Source organism: Canis lupus, chromosome 30 (genome assembly GCF_011100685.1).
Source record: "Canis lupus familiaris isolate Mischka breed German Shepherd chromosome 30, alternate assembly UU_Cfam_GSD_1.0, whole genome shotgun sequence".
Taxonomy (NCBI): Eukaryota; Metazoa; Chordata; class Mammalia; order Carnivora; family Canidae; genus Canis; species Canis lupus.
This window is the reverse complement of record NC_049251.1, coordinates 12,168,514-12,188,007: the sequence shown is the minus strand read 5'-3', so window position 1 is coordinate 12,188,007 and position 19,494 is coordinate 12,168,514. Positions and strand designations below refer to the sequence as shown.

The window sequence follows — 19,494 nt, the reverse complement described above, 5'->3', positions numbered from 1 at the left end:
TTAAGTGGACTTTCCTCCTCGTTTTTTTTGATCAGCATTACCTCACTGGAATTTGCATTTTAAGGACATGGACTAGATTAAGAATTTCTGGAAAAGACGAGGCAGATACTGTGTATTTACAGCGCAAAGGTACAGAAGGAAAAGACAAGCACTTTCTAGAAGGACTTTCCTTCTCTTAAGACCAGAATTTTTACAACACTTATAAGCCTTTTAAGATAAATAAGGGAGGTTTTGGGACTGGTAAAAAGGATTGGTCTTTCTATTATTTTTGGAGTCACACCTCTGGGCCTGTAACGACTAGATCTGTAAGACAGCCATTTTTCATTTCCCAAAGAACTGGATTGTCGTCTAAATAATATCCAAGGACTGACATCACCCATCTAGCAATGAGAAAGTTTTCTTTTCCTGTGGTTACATTTAGCTTAGCAGAGAAGGCCTTAAAATTTTTTATCAGGCTCCAAATATTAGCTTTTAATTTGACCAAACTTCTGATAATAATGTTATTAAATTTTCAAAATATCTTGTTCAATTTTAGCTGGCACAAACAGTAAAGATTGCTGGCAGTATTAAGCAGCCTCATGAACTCGAGAGGGGTCCTCAAAGAGGGTGTAAAAGGTATTTTTTTACGGGATTTAGAGCCACTCCCAAAGATAGTACAGGCCAGACAGGCAAAAAGCCAAACCACGTTAAGATGCAAAAGGAGATGAGCAAGGAAACAGCTATTCCCAGGAGAAAAAAGATTAATAGCCAACAGGATCTGGATTTGGAAAGAAAGGGATAACGTGAATTTTTATTTCCCTCTCTCAACTGGACTCAGGAAATAATCTATTAAAAAAAAAAAAACTTTTGGGGCTTCTCTCAAAGTTTAATTTTTTTTTTTTTTTTTTTTTTTTTTTTTTTACTATAGCCCTTAGTCTTTGACCAAGGAGTGAAGAATATCTAAGGAGGATCACGTGTAACCTCAGGCGGCTTTATTTTAAGAGGTAACTCTTTCTTCAGAATGGAAAGGCAGTTCAGAAAATTAGTAGAGTGATCACTCAGGTTAAAAAAAAGATAGGGGGGGCAGCCCCGGTGGCTCAGCGGTTTAGCATGACCTTCAGCCCGGGGTTGATCCTGGAGACCCGGGATGGAGTCCCACATCGGGCTCCCTGCATGGAGTCTGCTTCTCCCTCTGCCTGTGTCTCTGCCTCTCTCTCCTTCTGTGTCTCTCATGAATGAATGAATGAATGAATGAATGAATAAATAAATAAATAAACAAACGAACAAACAAACTTTAAAAAAAATAGGGGTGCCAGGGTGGCTCAGCAGTTGAGCATCTGCCTTTGGCTCAGGGCCTGATTCCAGGATCAAGTCCCACATCAGGTTCCCCCAGGGAGCCTGCTTCTCCCTCTATGTCTCTGCCTCTCTCTCTGTATCTCTCATGAATAAATAAATAAACCTTTAAAGGGGATCCTTGGGTGGCGCAGTGGTTTAGCGCCTGCCTTTGGCCCAGGGCGCGATCCTGGAGTCCTGGGATTGAGTCCTGCGTCAGACTCCCAGCATGGAGCCTGCTTCTTTCCTCCTCCTGTGTCTCTGCCTCTCTCTCTCTCTCTCTCTCTCTCTGCCTCTCTCTTTCTCTATGTCTATCATAAATAAATAAATCTTTAAAAAAATAAACCTTTAAAAAAAATAGAGGAGTTATGTCAGCCTTATGGTGTTTTGTCTTAAGTAACTCTTGTATTTATTAGCTTTTTATAGTGAACCCTTCAATGAGACTATTTCAGAATCTTTGGAAACTTCTGCAAACCAATTAAAATAGGTATCCCACTCTGTTTCATTTGGGAACGCTTGCTTTCAAAGTGCACTTCTTAAATGAACAAACTTGTCTAATTGAACGTTCCATATAGTGGCCACTGTAATTCTAGGTTATTTATAATAAAATTGTTTCATTTTGCTATATTTCTGGGACTATAGTTGTTAGGTATAAAGTAAGCAGGTGCGCCAAGAAGGGAGTGCATGTGACTCTTTAGAATGTAAGGATTTCATTAGTTAAGTCTTTGGGTTTCTCAGAGCCAAACTAATACCTAAAAGGGGTGTGCAGCAGGGCTGTGGATTGTGCATGTTTTACAGTGTACCTCATTGCATGGAAGTTTTCTTGAGGTTAGTGGGTGACCTAGTGTCTAATCCTGTGACCTGTGACCAACTTATCCTATCACATTAATCCTCTTCAGGCAGTGAGCTCTCTAATAGCCTTTAAATGCTCAACACGTGCTCACCAATTTTTGCAGCTTTTTGGCCTCTGAGATCCTACTAGTAATAGCCTTTATTTACACAAAATAAGACGGACAAACCTTCACCTTAATATATTAGTAGTACTGTGTCCTGGCCATAAGAAGGCCCTGTGCACACCACCACCAAATTCCATGGAATCTTGCTGCGGTTTTCCACCTGAGGGATTGTGGTCTGAAAGTCTAGAGGCTTGGCTCTGAGCCGACTCTCTCTCAGTTGGACACTAGGCAAATATGCCAGCTCAATTGGCTCTGGGCATAACTGTCTGCCAGCTCAAGCTGACGCACCCTGTGAAGAAAAGCCAATTAGATAAAAAGCTCAAACACAAAGCAGAGCAGAACTTAGACCAACAGTAGCTCACTCTTGGAAACCACAAGAAAGACAGTGAACTCAAAGTGGTTGCAGATACCACACCTGTGATTCTCACGGTCTCCAAATGCTACCAGAAGTGTGCTCTGGATCCCACCACTGCCACCAAATCTATTAAATAACAAAATTCAACCAAGTGAGTTTGAAGATCTAATTGGCTGTATTAAACAATTCATGAATCAGACAGCACCCCATCTACAAGTAGAGAGGCACTCTGAAGGGTTGTACAAAATGGAAAGTTTTTATAGACAGAGGGTGGGGACAAGAAAGCTTCTAGCAAAAGAAAAGGATTGTTCCAGAGGAAGCTGTTTTTTAGGGGCAAAGTATGGGGTCTTATGCAGATTACCTCCTCTCTGGGGGATGTAGAGGACCCAGGTGATAGACTCATTGGCACTGGTGGAAAGAAATACTTCCTGATTGACTCATTATGGCCACATTTCTTAAAGAGGTTGAAACTGCAATTATATTGGGTATTAAGTTGTGGTATGGGAATTCTATCTAAGTGACACCATTTGGGGCCTGCAATTTTTTTTTTTTAACAGACCTATTCCTTACCTTTTCCCTCTGTGCTCTGTGTCACAGTGGCCTGTGTCCCCTGGTCCCTGTGTCATGTGGCTTCCAGCTGGGTTTGGCCAGTGTGTGTGTGTGGCAGGGGCGGCACTGGTAGAGCCTGGAGGCTGGGAGATTAGGAGAGTAAAACAGAAATCAGGGTCTTTGTCCCTCCTTCCCCTCTGCCTCAGGAATCAACTGGAGCAGTGACTGGCTTCCTTGCCTGGCCCTGGTTTCCAACTGGAGAGTCCTACCGTGATCCCAGCTTTTTCTTTCTTTTAGTAATAAAGAATTATTCACTATAACAGACACTGGGGTAATATAGAACTGGCTAGTAAGAAATAAAGAGAACTCTAAAGAATTTTTTTTAAGAATTTTAAAATAAAGAACAGTCACAACCTTCCGCTAAGATGGAGAACCCAAGTACAATTCTTCCCAACCTTACCAAACTAAGATCTAGATCTTACTGGAGACAGAATTGCCATGGCTCACGTGTAGTTTTGGAATATGGGTGAAGTTTGGTGGGGTGAGATCTGGAGCTGACCACCAAGAAAGAATTTTAGAGACATCTTTGGTGCAAAATGGTGATTCTATTAAAGCACCAGACAGGACCCATGGCCATGAAATGCTGCCGCCCAGGAGGTGTGAGGAGTGGCTGATTATATACTTGGGAGTTGGGGTAGGTAAGGAAAAAGGAGATTTTCAAAAGGATTTTCCTATGGTAAAGAGGACTCAGAAGGTACTGGAGGCCTTGCCGTTGTCAAGTTAGGGCTGTTTTTCCCTCTAGCAAGGCATTACCATTAAGAGAGTTGGGAACTTCCTGGAGGAATGTCACACATATCCCACCCAGGAGTGGGGTGGTTGGTTTGCAAGATGTGAGCTTTGTCCTCAGCTAGCCTTCTGTGCCCTCATCCACTGGATGGTGGTGAAGTTTGCTAAGGTGCCATGCCAGCAGAACTTACTGAAGTACTGAGGAGAGCCAGTTCCAGGCAGATGCTTCACCTTGTAACTCACTGCCAAGCCACCTAGGGGATGCTGGGAGAAGCTGCCTGTAGGGAGGCACCACGTGCTACTGGCTAGGGGATACTGCCGAAGCTGGGCACTGCAGAGGCAGAACAGACTGTGGGAGCACTGGCAGGAGGTGACACCTCAGGAAGGGGAGGGAAAAAAAAAAAAAAAACAACCCAAAACTCCTCCTGAAATGTCTCTCCAGCGCCTCCTACTGACAAGGGTTAATAATATGCCAACTGCTAAAGGAGAAGTACTTAGATGGAGTAATATAGGGCCTGTATTAGTTCACCAACGCTGTGTAATATATTACCACAAACTCAGTAACTTAAACAATACGGATTTATCATCTCACTCCTTCTGTGGATTAGGAGTCTGGCACATTTTGTCTGTGTCCTCTGCCTAGGATCTCATAAGCCTGAAATCAAGGTGTCAGCTACTGCATCCTCTCATCTAGAGGCTCAGGGAATAAATGATCCACAATCCAATAGCCAGTAGAATCCAGTTCCTGACAGGTCTAGCATTAAAATCTCTGTTTTCTTGTTAGCTGTTGCCAGGGGACCACTCTCCTTTCTTGCTATGTTGGCTCCCTCCAGAGGCCCTCTTAAACTTTGAATCTCTTCTCCTAGGAAGAGTACAGTCCCTTTTTAGGGATCACTTGAGTGCCATGCCCACCCAGGAAAATCACCTTTTTGATGAACTCAGTCACCTGATTTGAGACAACTACATTTGCAAAGGTCCTTCACCTTTGTCATCTGGTATAATCCAATCATGCATGTGCAAATCCTTCATAATCACAGTTCCACCCACACTTACAAGGAAAGGATTATCCAGCATGTATACCAGATGGATAGAGATCTGAGGGGCCATCTTAAAATTATGCCTATAGACAATGAAGGGTAGATTTGGGGTGGAATACCCCTCATTCCTGGGTTCCAGAAATATCACCTCCTCTCCAGCCAAGAAAAAAGCAACCGTCCACCATCATTAATCTCTGGGTCGCTAATCTCTGGGATGGTAATCACCATTCCGTTGATTTTTTGGTTGTTCCAGCACTTATATATTACAACTTCCTACAAAATTCTTTGTGTAAAATACTCCGAATAGTTCTTTTTCTCTAGTTAGGCTCTTATTAAGACAAAGTTTTGCTGGTGTCTTTTCACTCAGGCAACTTTGGGTAAAACCATAAAAGTGGCAGAGTTTATAGATGGAAATAGGGTCTGGATTACCTGTTTATGCAGTTACCTTGTAACTGTACCTCTGACCCTGCTTATACCTAATTCAGATGCACCACTTCCAAATTACAATGGTGGGATGCCTGGGTGGCTCAGTGGTTGAGCATTTGCCTTTGGCCCAGGTGTGATCCTGGGGTCCTGGGATCGAGTCCTGCTTCTCCCTCTGCCTATGTCTCTACCTCTCTCTGTGTATCTCTCATGAATAAATAAATAATCTTAAAATTACAGTGGCTTGCTGGTAGGCCCATTTGGCTTAATGACTTGGTGAGTCTTACAGAGCCTGACTCATAGCAGTTCTGGCCACATGGATACATGATGTTGCATCATCAGATGCTCCATTTCTATCAAGGCCCCATAGCACAATAAGATCTGATTTTCTAAAGGGTTTTAGGTTTTGTGCAGATCATGGACCTTATTCCAGAACCTAGAGTCTACATGGGATTGTTCTATTGGGGTTTGCCATAAATTGCACAAGGCAGCTTTTCCCATCATTAATACCTCCAACATCACAAGGTCTTCTAGATCTCAAATTCCAAGCTACAGTGCAGCTTATTCCATGGGCTCCAGGGAGCCTTCCATGTTGCTGAGTAAATGGATTGAAATGTGGAATACGCTGTTTCCAGAACACAAAGATTGTGCTTCCTTCATAGTGGTGGGAGGTAAAATCATCAGCGGTGAGAGTGTCTGCATTGTGTGAATGATCTTGGTCCCTGGATGCCCCATGAGAAGATTTAAGTGGGGATCCATGCTCAAAATAAAGACAGAAGGGAAGTTGCAAACACAAAGCAGTTTATTAAAGCTAAAGTACACTCTCAAAGTGGGAAAGCTGGCAGGTTCCTTGAAGTAGAACCATCCCCTAGGTTGTTTTGGAATTGGATAATATTGGATATCTCTGGGCAGGAAGGAACTGTGACATACAATGGGGTGGTCTCTAACAGAGGCTGTTTCCAATCATTTGGGAAATTCCTTGCACATGTTGGGAGTAGGAGGAGTTTTTGGCCCTCCAAGATTTGTACCAGAACTGTCAAGGCAGCCTTTCTCAAAGGGCTGTGCCCACAATGCAAATATACGATAATGAGTCTAGGGGTTACCCTGGGGCAAAAGTAGAAGAGTGCATGTTCTGTACCTGTGGCTCTTGATCTGTCAGGCCCAATGTCTTGAAAGCCACAAGGTCAGGATGTTGAGCTCCAGGGCTTATAATGTGTAATTTTTGTTTGTTTAAAGACTTATTTATTTGAGAGAGGGAGAGAGAGAACACACATGCAGGGGGAAGAGGCAGAGGGAGAGAATCTCAAGCAGAATCCCTGCTGAGCTCAGGATTGGGGGGGGCGGTTAGGGGAGAGGGCTTCACCCCAGGACTCATGAGATTGCGACCTCAGTCGAAAGAAGAGTCTGGGCTCAACTGACTAAGCCACCCAAGCTCAGTATGTGTAGCTTTTTCTTTTCTTTTCTTTCTTTTCTTTTCTTTTTTAATCACCATCCTTGCCTCTAACTCCTGTCTCTATCATTCCCCTTCAAGGACTTGGGACTCTCCTTCAGGGCGTTCCTTTCACTGCTCCTGTCTGTCTAGCTTCTACCTAACATAATCACAATAATTTGTCCTTTACTTTAGAAGGGAATGTCCTGACATGCCTAGACTACCAGATCTCTAAAAACTTCATTGATGCTGTAGGCTACTCAATCTTCATAAGGTTTATCTTTCACTGACTGGAGCACAGGTGTCTTTCCAAGTTCACCAACATACTTGTGCCTTCTGGCTCATCCAGTCTAATGAAGTCATCCATAAATACAATAGACCATGTGATATTCTGCATCTCCAGGTGGTCCAGGTCCCTTTGTACTACGTCAGAGGATGAGAAGTTAACATGGCCCTAGGACAACATAAATGTGTCTTGCTGTGCCCATCTCACAGAATTGCAAACTGCTGCTTATTTTCTTTTCTTACCAGGGTGGAAAAGAATGCATTCATATTACCGGCAGTCTGTATCTGAGACCATATTAATCTCTGGCAAGGACTTCCACAGACTTTACCCACTGAGCTCTGGGTCTGAAAACAGACTCTGATATAGAAACTGGGCAAGGAATCATGACTTTTTTGGGGGTGGCTGCTCTAAGCCTCCTGGTCATCCATTCTTGATTTTTTATTTTACAGATTGAGCAATACTTAAAACTCCTAAAGGTTGTCCATTTACCTTGCCTCTAGACACACATCTCTTAGCCATCTTCATAACTGTCTACATGTTAGAATCCTCTGAGGGCCACTCCACCCTTTCTTCTAATGATAATTGTACCTACTTTGCTTCCAATGATTTTAGTCCTACCACCTGGCCGCTGTTACTTTAGGATCCTGTCAACACCATGGATATCAGGTAGCTAAGTCTTATAATGGCAGAGCTTACTACTGAAGCCCTGGCCTGCAGAAGATAGTCACCATGGAGTTTCTCAATGATTCTGGTGCCACTTTTACCAGCACATTCCTTACCACTTTAGAAAATAGAATTTCATCCGAATTCTACTGCAGAATGTAATGAGCAAGTGGGTTTTTCAGACTTATATAGTATATCCATACTAGAATACACATATCTCTAAGCCTTTTAATCCTTTACTGTCTCCCAAAGCAGTCTGAATTTTCTATTTCACTTTTTCAAAGCTTCCTCAAAAACCATTCCTGCAGCAAATTAACACTATTCCCCAGAGTGTTAAATCCTGTTGTAGAGAATGCTCTCATAACCATAAATTCTTCTTTCTCCAACATTTTATCTCATCCCCATTAATTTAACATCCTTAGGATCCAGTCCCACATATATTGTCTCAGCTCCTGCCAATACATGTTGGCTAGATCCTGCAGCTCCTTGGCATATGGTCCATTTCCTCCCTGAGCAGCTATGGAAAGTGCTATGTTATATTGTTTCTTGACCCTAGTAATTAGTGCGACGGCCAGCAGCGGGGATGGGGGCTGATTATGGGGAGCAAGTACATGTTGTTTAATCAGGTAAAGGCCTATACATTACCTTCAAGTAGAAGAGGATAAGTGGCCTTTCACAGGAAGGAAAGTGTTACTTCCTCAGGCCCAGAGGGCCCAGGGGAATCTGAGGACTCCAGATTTTCAAGTTCATCAACCCAGATAAGATATCCTCATCTCAAGTTTCAGGGTCCCACTCCTTCCCATTCGTGACCCTAATGGTGTGACAGACTTGGCGTGGCTGAGAATTCACTCTTCTATGGAGTTTTGCTACTATTTATAAAGTCCTGGACCCAATCTTCAACTTCTACTTCCATTCGGCTACAGGATTTGAGTCTGCTTATATGCTGCCAAGAAGGTCCTCTGGCTTTCATATTTCATCTTGAATTGGAGGTTAATTGCCCTCAGTCTTTCATTGGGTTTCTTTTTCTTCCAATGCTTCAGCAACACAGAGCAAGTGCCATTTAATTCCATAGTCCTTATAAGTACTACTTCTCTCAAATGTCTCAAAGAACTGAGTTACTATGCCTTGCATCCCTCCCCCTAGAGTCCTAGCCCAGCTCGCTACCAGTAAAACTTTTAATAACTGCACAGCTGCAGCACGCCAGACACTATCCAAACTCCACTGACTGTCAATGATGGGATCCTCGTTGCTGGCCGGCCAGTGAGTTTAGTTGCTAGGACAGGTTGGGCACCAACTTTCCTAGATGGGACTGCCTAGGAAATTAGATTCTGAGGCAGAAATTTGTATGCAGGAGGCTTATCAGAGCATACTTTCAGGAAAAGTATCTGTCAGTAAGTGAAAGAATTGGGATTGGCTAGAAGATGTTTTGAACTACTAAGGAGCTGCATCAGAAGCTTCAACTGATCCTGTGAGTTGTCTCAGATAGAGGCAAGAGCTGGACCTTTTATACTGGCATCAATTAATCATTGGATGCAGATACCCCCTGGGAAGAGGTATAAACTTGAGGCAAGTTAAGTGTCCTTCAGCAAGGAGCTCAGCTGTGTGTACCATCAGTAGTCCACATAGCCAGCAGCTGGGAGAATTAGCACCTCTGTCCTGAAGGAGGGATCTGAGAAGCACACCACATCTGCTGTAGTTAGTTTTTGCTCACAACCTACAAACTCCCAAGCTAAGAGAAAAGACAAATGTATTGAAGTAGTCCAAAAGAGATTAGACAACTACCAGATTCTTAAAAGATTTGCTTCTGAGATAGGAATGCTGGGGAAATGCGTTAATAATGAAAGAAAAATTTTTCCATTACAAGGAAGTAACCTGAGGTCATTTATGAATTCCTTGACATTCATGACAATGCCTTTCCCTGAATCTCTTCCTACCCATCTGATCACTTCCCAGTTTCCTTTACGAACTCTTTTCTGCCATCTTATTCTCTCTTCTAAAGATGTGGCCTACGTGTACCCCCTCTACTCCGTACTACCTTGTCTATTTCATTTTGTCCCTTAGGTGTGAAGGACACCCAGATCTATGTCTCTAGCTCTCAGCTCACTTCTGAGCTCCAGACTCTATCTTCTTATGACCTGCTGGCCATTCATGCCATCTTACCTCAAATTCAACACGTCCAAAACAAAATTCCTTTTTTAAATAAATTCCCTCATTTATTTAAGTAGTCTCTATACCCCGAGACCAAGAGGTATATACTCTTCTGACTGAGCCAGCCAGGCGCCCCAAAACAAAATTCCTTAATATAACATTTAAGTGCCATCACAATCTGGTCCTTATCTAATTGGGCTATTGCCCCTCTACATTCACTGAGAGTCTGTCTGCCTTTTCCACTGGTTATTTCCTAGATACACATACTCTTCTTTCAGACTGGGATGCTCTGTTTAGCCTTCTCCATTTATCAGAATTCAATTCATCATCCAAATCACAAATTGCATATATCTTTATTTAAGAAATCTTTCCTAACACTACCATCAGAACTAATCTCTTCTACCAGGCTTTGTTTATACCTCCAGTAAAGCAGTTACCATAGTCTGCCCTGTGTTAGGGTTATTAAATTTGTATTTTTCCTTTCTCCCTAAGTTGTGAACTCTCTCAGAACTTGCACTGTCAAGTAGTTTCACTCATCTTTAGGCATTCACTGCCTAGCTTAGTCTCTTGCCTGTGATAGGATTTATATGAGCTAGGATACATATCCAGTTGCTATAACAAAGACCAAGGTGATACTGGTTCAAACAAGATAGAAAAAAAGTCTATCTCTCTCACACACACAGGCAGGGACACAGAATTCCTTGTAGCTAATAACTCTGTCACTACTTGAGTGTTGGCCTCATCTGCATGTCATAGAGAGCCCCACCATATCTATCTGTCAGACAGCAGAATGGAGAAGGCGGTTGTGTCTACAGCCTCCCATGGTGTGGCCTAGAACTGAACATACACTTCCACTCAAATCCCACTGGACAGAACGCAGCCACACTTAACTGTGGGAGAGGCTGGGAGAGTTAGTTTTTTACTGAGCAGCCATGTACACAGGTAGAACACTAGGAGGAAGGGGAAAATGGATGTTGGAAAGAAACTAGCAGTCTTGCTATAGGATCAATGGATGCCTGCTTTAAAAAAAAAAAAAAAAAAAACATTAAAAAGCATTCACTTACAGAATTGTGCTAGTAGCCTGGGAAAGAGGAAAGGTAAAAAAGAAAAAAATAGGCATGATTGCAACAAGATAGCTGCTGAGTAGGAAAGAGAAGAGAGAGGATGAGAAAGAAAGTAGAGAACCAGAGACTCCTCTTCAGTTGGCATTATCACTAGATGCCACCAGCTGACTGGGGTCCAGTTCTCTATCAATAAGATGGCCGTTCCTCCCTCAGCAAGGACTTCTTCAAAGTCACTTTGGCCATACAGTGGGATTCACATGTCTGATTTGTGTCAGAAATAAGAAACAACTCAGAACTGTCACAGCTAATAATAATTCCAAGTAACTAAGATATCTCATATATTAAGAGTTTTCTCTCTTTCAAATTATTATTTGCCCAAAACTTCTAGACTCGCTGTGTTTCCCTTCTACTTAAGGGAAGAAGACAGAGAATGGCAAGATGGACTAACAAAAAAGACTTAGGGAAAAACTGTTGTCCTCCCTGCTTATACTATATTCTCTGTGTTAACCAAATTTAAAGACTACATTTAGGGATGCCTGGGTGGCTCAGCGGTTGAGTATCTGCCTTTGGCTCAGGGCATGATCCCAGGGTCCTGGGATTGAGTCCCACATCTGGCTCTTTGCATGGAGCTTGCTTCTCCCTCTGCCTATGTCTCTGTTTCTCTCATGAATAAATAAATAAAATCTTTTAAAAAAAATAAATAAATATTAGGTTTATTAGGGGGCCTAGAGGATATCCAATGTTCCCTCCATAATTCATTCATTTCCCCTTTCCTGTCTCTCCTCCTCTTCTCTTGTGCTAATTAATAAAAAAAAAAAGAAGCTGGTAGCCCTAATCGTTATAAAAGTCACGCATATTTCTTAAAATGAAGCATACCCCAAAACTGGAACAAATCCAAATATCCACTAGAAAAGAACGAATAAACAAACTAGTTTATTCACACATGGAATCCTAGGCGACAGAGAAAGGAACAAATTACTGGTACACACAACAAGGAAAAATATTAAATTCATTGTGCTGAACAAAAGCAAATAGACACAAAACAGTACATTTTGCAATGAGCTGTAGAACTGGTGGAACTAATCCACAATGATAGAAGGCTAGAATGAAGAAGAAAAGGGGCTGCATGGGCTTGAGGGGACAGGGGTTGACTAATCAGACGCACGAAGAAACTTCATGCAGATTTCACATTGAACGTGGAGCCTGACATGGGGCTTGATCTCAAGACCCTGAGATTACCACCTGAGCGGAATCAAGAGCTGGATACTTAACCATCAAGCCACCCATTTAAACCATTTTTAAGTGTACAGTTCTGTGGCATTAAGTACATTTACATTGTTGTGCAACCATCACTGTCTTCATCTTCCCCAACTGAAACGCCATACCCATTAAATACTAACTCCCCACCCATCCCCCTCTCAGTCCCTGATAACTACCATTCTACTTTGCGTCTCTATGAATTTAACTATCCCAGGTACCTCATATGAGAAGAATCATACAATATTTGTCCACTTGTGATTGGCTTATTTCACTTAACACAATGTCTTTAACGTCCATCTGTGTTGTAGCACATGCCAGAATTTCCTTTACTTTTAAGGCTAAATCATATTCCATTGCATGTGTATTCCACATTTTGTTTACCTGGTCATCCGTTAATGCGCACTTGGGTTGCTTCCACCTTTTGGCTATGTGAATAATGCCACTAATAACCATGGGTGTACAAATATTTGTTGAAGTCCCTGCTTTCACTTCTTTTGGATATATACTCAGAAGGGGAATAGCTGGATCATATTGTAATTTGAAGTTTAATATTTTGAGGAATTGCCATAGCAGCTGCACCATATTACATTCCCACCACTAATGCACAAGGGTTCCAATTTCTCCACATCCTTGCCAACACTTGTTTTCTGTATTTTTGTAATAGCCATCCTCAGGGATGTGAAGTGGTATTTCATTGTGTTTTTTATTTTAATTTCCCTAATGATTAATGATGGTGAGCATCTTTTCATTTATTAGCTATTTGTAGATCTTCTTCAGTGAAATGTTTATTCAAGTCCTTTGTCCAATTTTAAATCAGTTTTTGTTGTTGTTGAGCTGTAGGAGTTTTTTTTGTATATTCTGGATATCAATCCCTCATCAGATATAATTTGTAAATATTTTCTCCCCTTCCATGGGTTGCTTTTTCACTCCTCTGTTGATAGTGTGCTTTGATGAACAAAAGTTTTAAATTTTGAGACAGTAGAACTTACATTTTTTTTTTGTTGCCTCTGCTTTTGGTGTCATATCCAAGCAATTATTGACAAATCTAATATCACAATGTTTTCCCCCTATGTTTCTATTTATGAGTTTTATAGTTTTAGCTCTTACATTTAGGTCTTTGATCCATATTGACTTGACTTCTGTATATGGTATAAAATAAAGGTTCAATTTTATTTTTTTGCTTTTGGATATCCAGTTTCCCAAAAGTGCTTGTTAAAAAGACTGCCTTTTCCCCACTGTATGGTCTTGACACCCTTGAAAATAATTTACCATATATGTGGGTGCTTATTTATGTGCTCTCCATTCTATTCCATTAGTACATATGTCTGTCTTTATGTCAGAATCCTAGTTTAGATAGCTATAGCTTTGTAGTAAGTTTTGAAATTGGGAATTGTGAAACCTTGAATCTTGTTCTTTTTAAGATCATTTTCTAATCAATGTCCTTGAGGTTCCATATGACTTTTAGGATGGATATTTCTGTATCTGCAAAAAAATGTTGAAATTTTGGGGTACCCAGGTGGCTCAGTCAGTTGAGCATCTGACTCTTGATTTTGGCTAAGGTCATGACCTCAGGGTGGTGAGATCAAGGCAGTCTCTGTGCTCACTGGCAGTGTGGGGTCCTGCTGGGGATTCTCCCTCTCCCTCTGTACCCCACCCCCACCCCCCCCACCCCCGCTGCTGGCATATACACCCACACTGTCTCTCTTTCAAATAAATCTTTTTTAAAAGAATATTGAGGGTCACCTGGGTGGCTCAGCAGTTGAACATCTGCCTTCAGCCCAGGGCATGATCCTGGAGTCCCAGGATCAAGTCCCACAATGGGCTCCCTGCATGGAGCCTGCTTCTCTCTCTGCCTGTGCCTCAATCTGTGTATGTCTCTCATGAATAAATAAATAAATAATCTTAAAAAAAAGAATATTGAAATTTTAAAAGGGATCACACTGAATCTGTACACTACTTTGGGTCATATTGACATATTAAACAAGGAAAATTGTGATGATGAAAAGTTCTATATCTTGATTGTGATGATATATGAAGGTATCATTTTTCAAAATTCATAGAATTTGTACACTTAAAATGAATATACTATATTGGATGTCGATTATACCTCAATAGGGACACCTGGGTGGCTTAGTCTATTAAATGTCCAACTCTTGATTTTGGCTCAGGTCATGAGCTCAGGGTTGTGAGACTGAGCCCCAAGTTGGGCTCCCTGCTTAGGGGGGAGTCTGCTCCTCTCTCTAAATAAATAAATAAATCATTAAAGAATAAATAAAATCTTAAAATTATACTTCAAAAACTTTTTTTAAAAGATTTTATTTATTTATTTATGAGAGACACACACAGAGAGAGAGGGAGAGGCAGAGACACAGGCAGAGGGAGAAGCAGGCACCATGCAGGGAGCTCTATGCCGAACTTGATCCCAGGACTCCAGGACCACGCCCTAGGCCGAAGGCAGGCGATAAACCACTAAGCCACCCAGGGATCCCTGATTAAAAACTTTTAAAAGATACTATAGATCAATTTATTGAAGTATAATTTTAAGATTTTATTTATTTATTTATTATTTACTCTTTAAGGATTTATTGATTTATTTATTTTAGTTCCAATCAGAATAACTGCTCTTTCCTCTATTCTGGGAGTATTTCATTCTGTCCTCTGTACTAGAAGTCAAGGTCTTTTAGCCTGGGAGTTGAATGTCTTTATTTTATATGTGCCACCTGCCAATGCCCTAGACAAATATGATGGATGAATGAATGAATGATTTGAGGTTGTCTACTATAGACAACCTCAAAATATATTATAGACAATCTCCATCATTTATAGGAATCTTATAACTTTATAAAGCTCCTATAACTTTATAGGGGACAGTTTAAACATGGGAGAAAAGTGTGGGCCATGAATATGTGCACAGAGCTGTGGAGGTGGAAGAAGCCCAAATATAGCTATGTTAGATGTAGATATCAAGATATGTTCATAGAAGGAAATTCAGAGGTGCTGGGGGGAGGTTTGGGTAGGTATGTTGGTGAGGTGGTGGAGGAAAATGTGGAGATAAAATAAAATATTTGAAATGGTTGATATACCAGAAGATCGGAAGGGTACTTATGGAACAATGAGAACCAGTAACCATTCCTGTAGGTAGTCTTGGCCTTTTGACTAGGCAGTGGCTTTCATTCCCATCCCTGCCTAGCCTCACCTTACACATACTTTTGAGCATTTCCTCAATTGCCATGAATAATTCTGGCAACTTTTCCAGAAACTAGTAGGTATTCTGAACTAAGTACATATCTACATAACTCAAAGGCAAGAATATAACTTCAGATAGAATATTTGGATAAATACATACCTAAATAAGCAAGTTAGTAAAAAGATAGCAATGAGTATGAGCTTTGAAAGAAAAGAAAATAATCCTTGACTATAGTACAATCTTCAAGGGACTTTTTTTTTTTTTTTTTAAAGATTTTATTTTAATGTATTAGAGAGAGAGCACTGGCTGAGGGAGAAGCAGGCAGAGGGAGAGAGAGAAGCAGGAGCCCCTTCAAGGGACTTTACAAAGGCAACTATGGGGCTCCTGGGTGGCTCAGATAGTTAAGCGTCTGCTTTGGGCCCAGGTAATGGTGTCTGGGTCCTGGGACTGAGCCCCATGTCAGGCTCCCGGCTCACTGGGGAGTCCGCTTCTCCTCCCTCTGCCTTTACTCCTGCTCTTTCTCTCTGTCTCTGTCTCTCTCTTTCTGTATCTCTCAGTCTCAAATGAATAAATAAAATCTTTTAAAAAAAATAAAAAGACGGGCAGCCTAGGTGGCTCAGCGGTTTAGCGCTGCCTTCAGCCCAGGGCGTGATCCTGGAGACCTGGAATCGAGTCCGGCATTGGGCTCCCTGCATGGAGCCTGCTTCTCCCTCTGCCTGTGTCTCTGCCTCTCTCTATCTGTGTGTCTCTCATGAATAAATAAGTAAAGTCTTTAAAAACATAAAAAATAAAAAGACAACTACATGGGCATGACAAATATCAGGAGTAAGAGAAAAGTCAGAGATCCAAAACTGTAGAGACTTAAAATTGTACTAAATATTAAAGGAATCAGCAATTGGATGACAAATATAAAAACGTAACTGGTAAGCTAGAACTTTTCACATAGAAATCACATGAAAGAAGTGAGTTAAAATAAATCTGAAAAAAAACAGTTGTAAAGAAAGAGTAAAAAAATGTCTTCTAAGAGGAACAAACTATTGATACAATAACTTGAGGAATCTCTAAAACATTATGTTAATGAAAGAAGCCTACACTAAAACAATGTATATGATGTGATTCTTTTTACATAAAGTTCTAGAACAGGAAGGACTGATCTATGATATAAACTAATCAAAACAATGGTTAATTCTAGGGGATAAGGAAAGGGATTGACTGGAATGAGCAAGCAGAAATTTTCCAGGGCAATTATTAGTCATCAGGAAAATACATATTAAATACAAGTTAGAACTACAATGAATTATTCCAATGAAAATGATGCACAGGGGTAGGCATATAAATCAATGGAATAGAACTGAGAGTCTAGAAATAAACCCATATGTTTGTGGTCAATTGTTTTTCCACAAAATGACCAAGACAATTCAATGAAAAGAGAATAATAGCCTTTCCAACAAATGATGCTGGGACATCTGGATATCCACATGCAAAAGAATCAGTTTGGACCCTTCCTTCACATGATACACAAAAATTAACCCAAAGTGGATTATAGATTTATTATGTGAAAGCTAAAGCTACAAAACTAGGAGGAAAAATAAATGTAAATATTTATAACTTTGGACTAGGTGATGATTTCTTAGCTACATACCAAAACACAAGCAAAAAAAGAAAAAGAAATTAGAATTCATCAAAACTAAATGAAAAAAACTGACAGACAATACATGTTGGTGAGGATTAGCATTAATTTCTCATACTTTCCTAATGGAGGTATAAAATGGTATAAGCTCTTTGGAAAACTGGCAGTTTCTTATCAAGTTATACATATATCTATCCCATAACCCAGAAATTCTACTGTTTGGTATTTACCTAAAAGAAATGATGGATATTTATGGTTATAAAATTCTTTTTGTGGACAATGTTGTTGACTGAGTAGCCCCAATGCAAGGAAAGTCCTCAGGAAGATGATAGCAAGGAAAATTCTGTGCTATTTGAGAGCAGAGTTAAACTAAGGGTCCCTCCTTGGAAATCTTTGTCTTTCACTACTCAGCTACCAAGATTGGTTAGTAAGCTTTAAAAAAAAAAAACAAAAAACAAAAAACAAAAAAAAACCCTGACATTTATTGAGCACTTAGTATATGACAGGCACTGTGTTACATGGTTAATTACATTTAGGTTCCACTAGAACCCTAGTAGTGAATACAATAGTGATATCACCTTCATTTTACAATGGAGTATCCAAAGAGAGTTGCCCATGGTCACCCATGTAAATTCCTAATTATACATATCATGGTTAAAAGAAGTGAATCTGTTTCATTTATCTTTGGGTTACCAATATCTAGCACAAATTGATTATATAAATGATTGAATGAACTGACTGAATGGTAGAAGCACTTGACTGACCTCAGAGAATACACACTCTATTCTAGACTAACTCTAACAGCCCTATTTTTAAGACACAAATTTATAATTCAAGGTTTTCTTTTGTTTTGTATATAAACACTATGGAGCTTTAGCTTTGACAAACTGGTGAAATTTTTCTTTCAAAATTCTAAATACTAGCAGGACCCTTGAAATTAACTTACTGAAAATAAAAGTGAGTAATTACTTGAAGGAGTCAGCAGTAATTACTCTCCCACTCTATCAGCTGGGTTAATGTGCATGATAGCAGAGCCATTTAAAACACCCATATTAGTTAAGGTAAATAATACTAGCTACTGTAACAGATGCCTCCCAGTACCAATCAAAGTATATTTCTCCTTCACCATACAGTCCTGTGGAGATCAAGAGGTTGTGGGGGGTCTGCTCCACATGGTTGACCAGAGACTAGGCTCCTTCCATTGAATGGCTGTGCCTTCCTCTATTATACTTTTTCTGGGGTAGGCCTCGAAGGGCACATATTACTTTATTTATATTTTATTGGCCAGAACTCAGTGAGAAGGCCTCACCTAACTGCAAGCTCTATGTCCCAAGGAAGAGGACAAAGATACTGACATGGATACTAACAAGAATGAGCAGTCTGTGTGGAAATACCAACTCAGGAGGGGGGAGAGTAAAAACCTATCAAAACCCAACAAAAAATGGATGTTAAGCCTACTGTGATATCTAGACCATGCTGTAGTTATTTAAAACAGACAAGCAACTATTGACTTAATGAAAATATCAGATAAAATTAAATTATAAAGGACAAGAAAATAATCATAAAACTAGGTTAAAATATATGTATATTTCTTGTTAATCAAAAGGATCAGAATTTTTTTACATCTAAAGTTCAGTCCAAAGGAATTTTTAAGAAAAGTAAAGGAAGAGGGCATCCCGGGTGGCTCAGCAGTTTAGCACCACCTTCAGCCCAGGGCGTGATCCTGGAGACCCGGGATCAAGTCCCACGTCGGGCTCCCTGCATGGAGCCTGCTTCTCCCTTTGTCTCTCTCTCTGTATCTCTCTGTGTCTCTCATGGATAAATAAATAAAATCTTAAAAAAAAAAAAGAAAAAGAAAAGTAAGGAAGATAAATTACTCCACAATTGTGCTTAATCTGCCCAAAAGCTGGGCTAAAATGGCGACAACAGTTCCTTTTCTGGCTAGTGATTACTATGTAACAAACGACCACAAAATAAATTTGTGGGTCATGAATTTAAGCATGACTCAGCTGGAGAAATCTGTTCCATGAAGTATCGTGGAGGACAATTTAGCATTCATCTGGCAGATGGAGTAGTCTTTGGGGTCCAAAATGGCTTTACACACATGTCTAGTATTTTGGTTAGAAAACCAGGCTAAGTGGGGACTGCTAACTAGAGCATTTATACCTGGCTACCCTAGCACAGTGGCCTCAGGATAATTGGATTTCTTATATAACAGCAGGATTCCTAAGAAATGGTGTAGCTATACTTACATCAGACAAAAAAGATGTTTTCTTAAAACAAAGATTTTATTTCTAAGCAATCTCTACACCCAACGTGTGGCTTGAACCTACAATCCCAAGATCAAGAGTCATATTCTCCACCATCTAAGCCAGCCAGGTGTCTCAGACAAAATAGACTATATATTTTT

The 19,494-nt window shown here is 40.5% G+C and overlaps 1 protein-coding gene across 5 annotated transcripts in view; it reads right to left on the bottom strand.

Moving 5' to 3' along the window:
• Window positions 1-19,494, bottom strand: part of BLOC1S6 (biogenesis of lysosomal organelles complex 1 subunit 6) — a 117,188-nt gene that overhangs the window by 74,253 nt on the left and 23,441 nt on the right. The gene's annotated exons all lie outside the window — the stretch shown is intronic.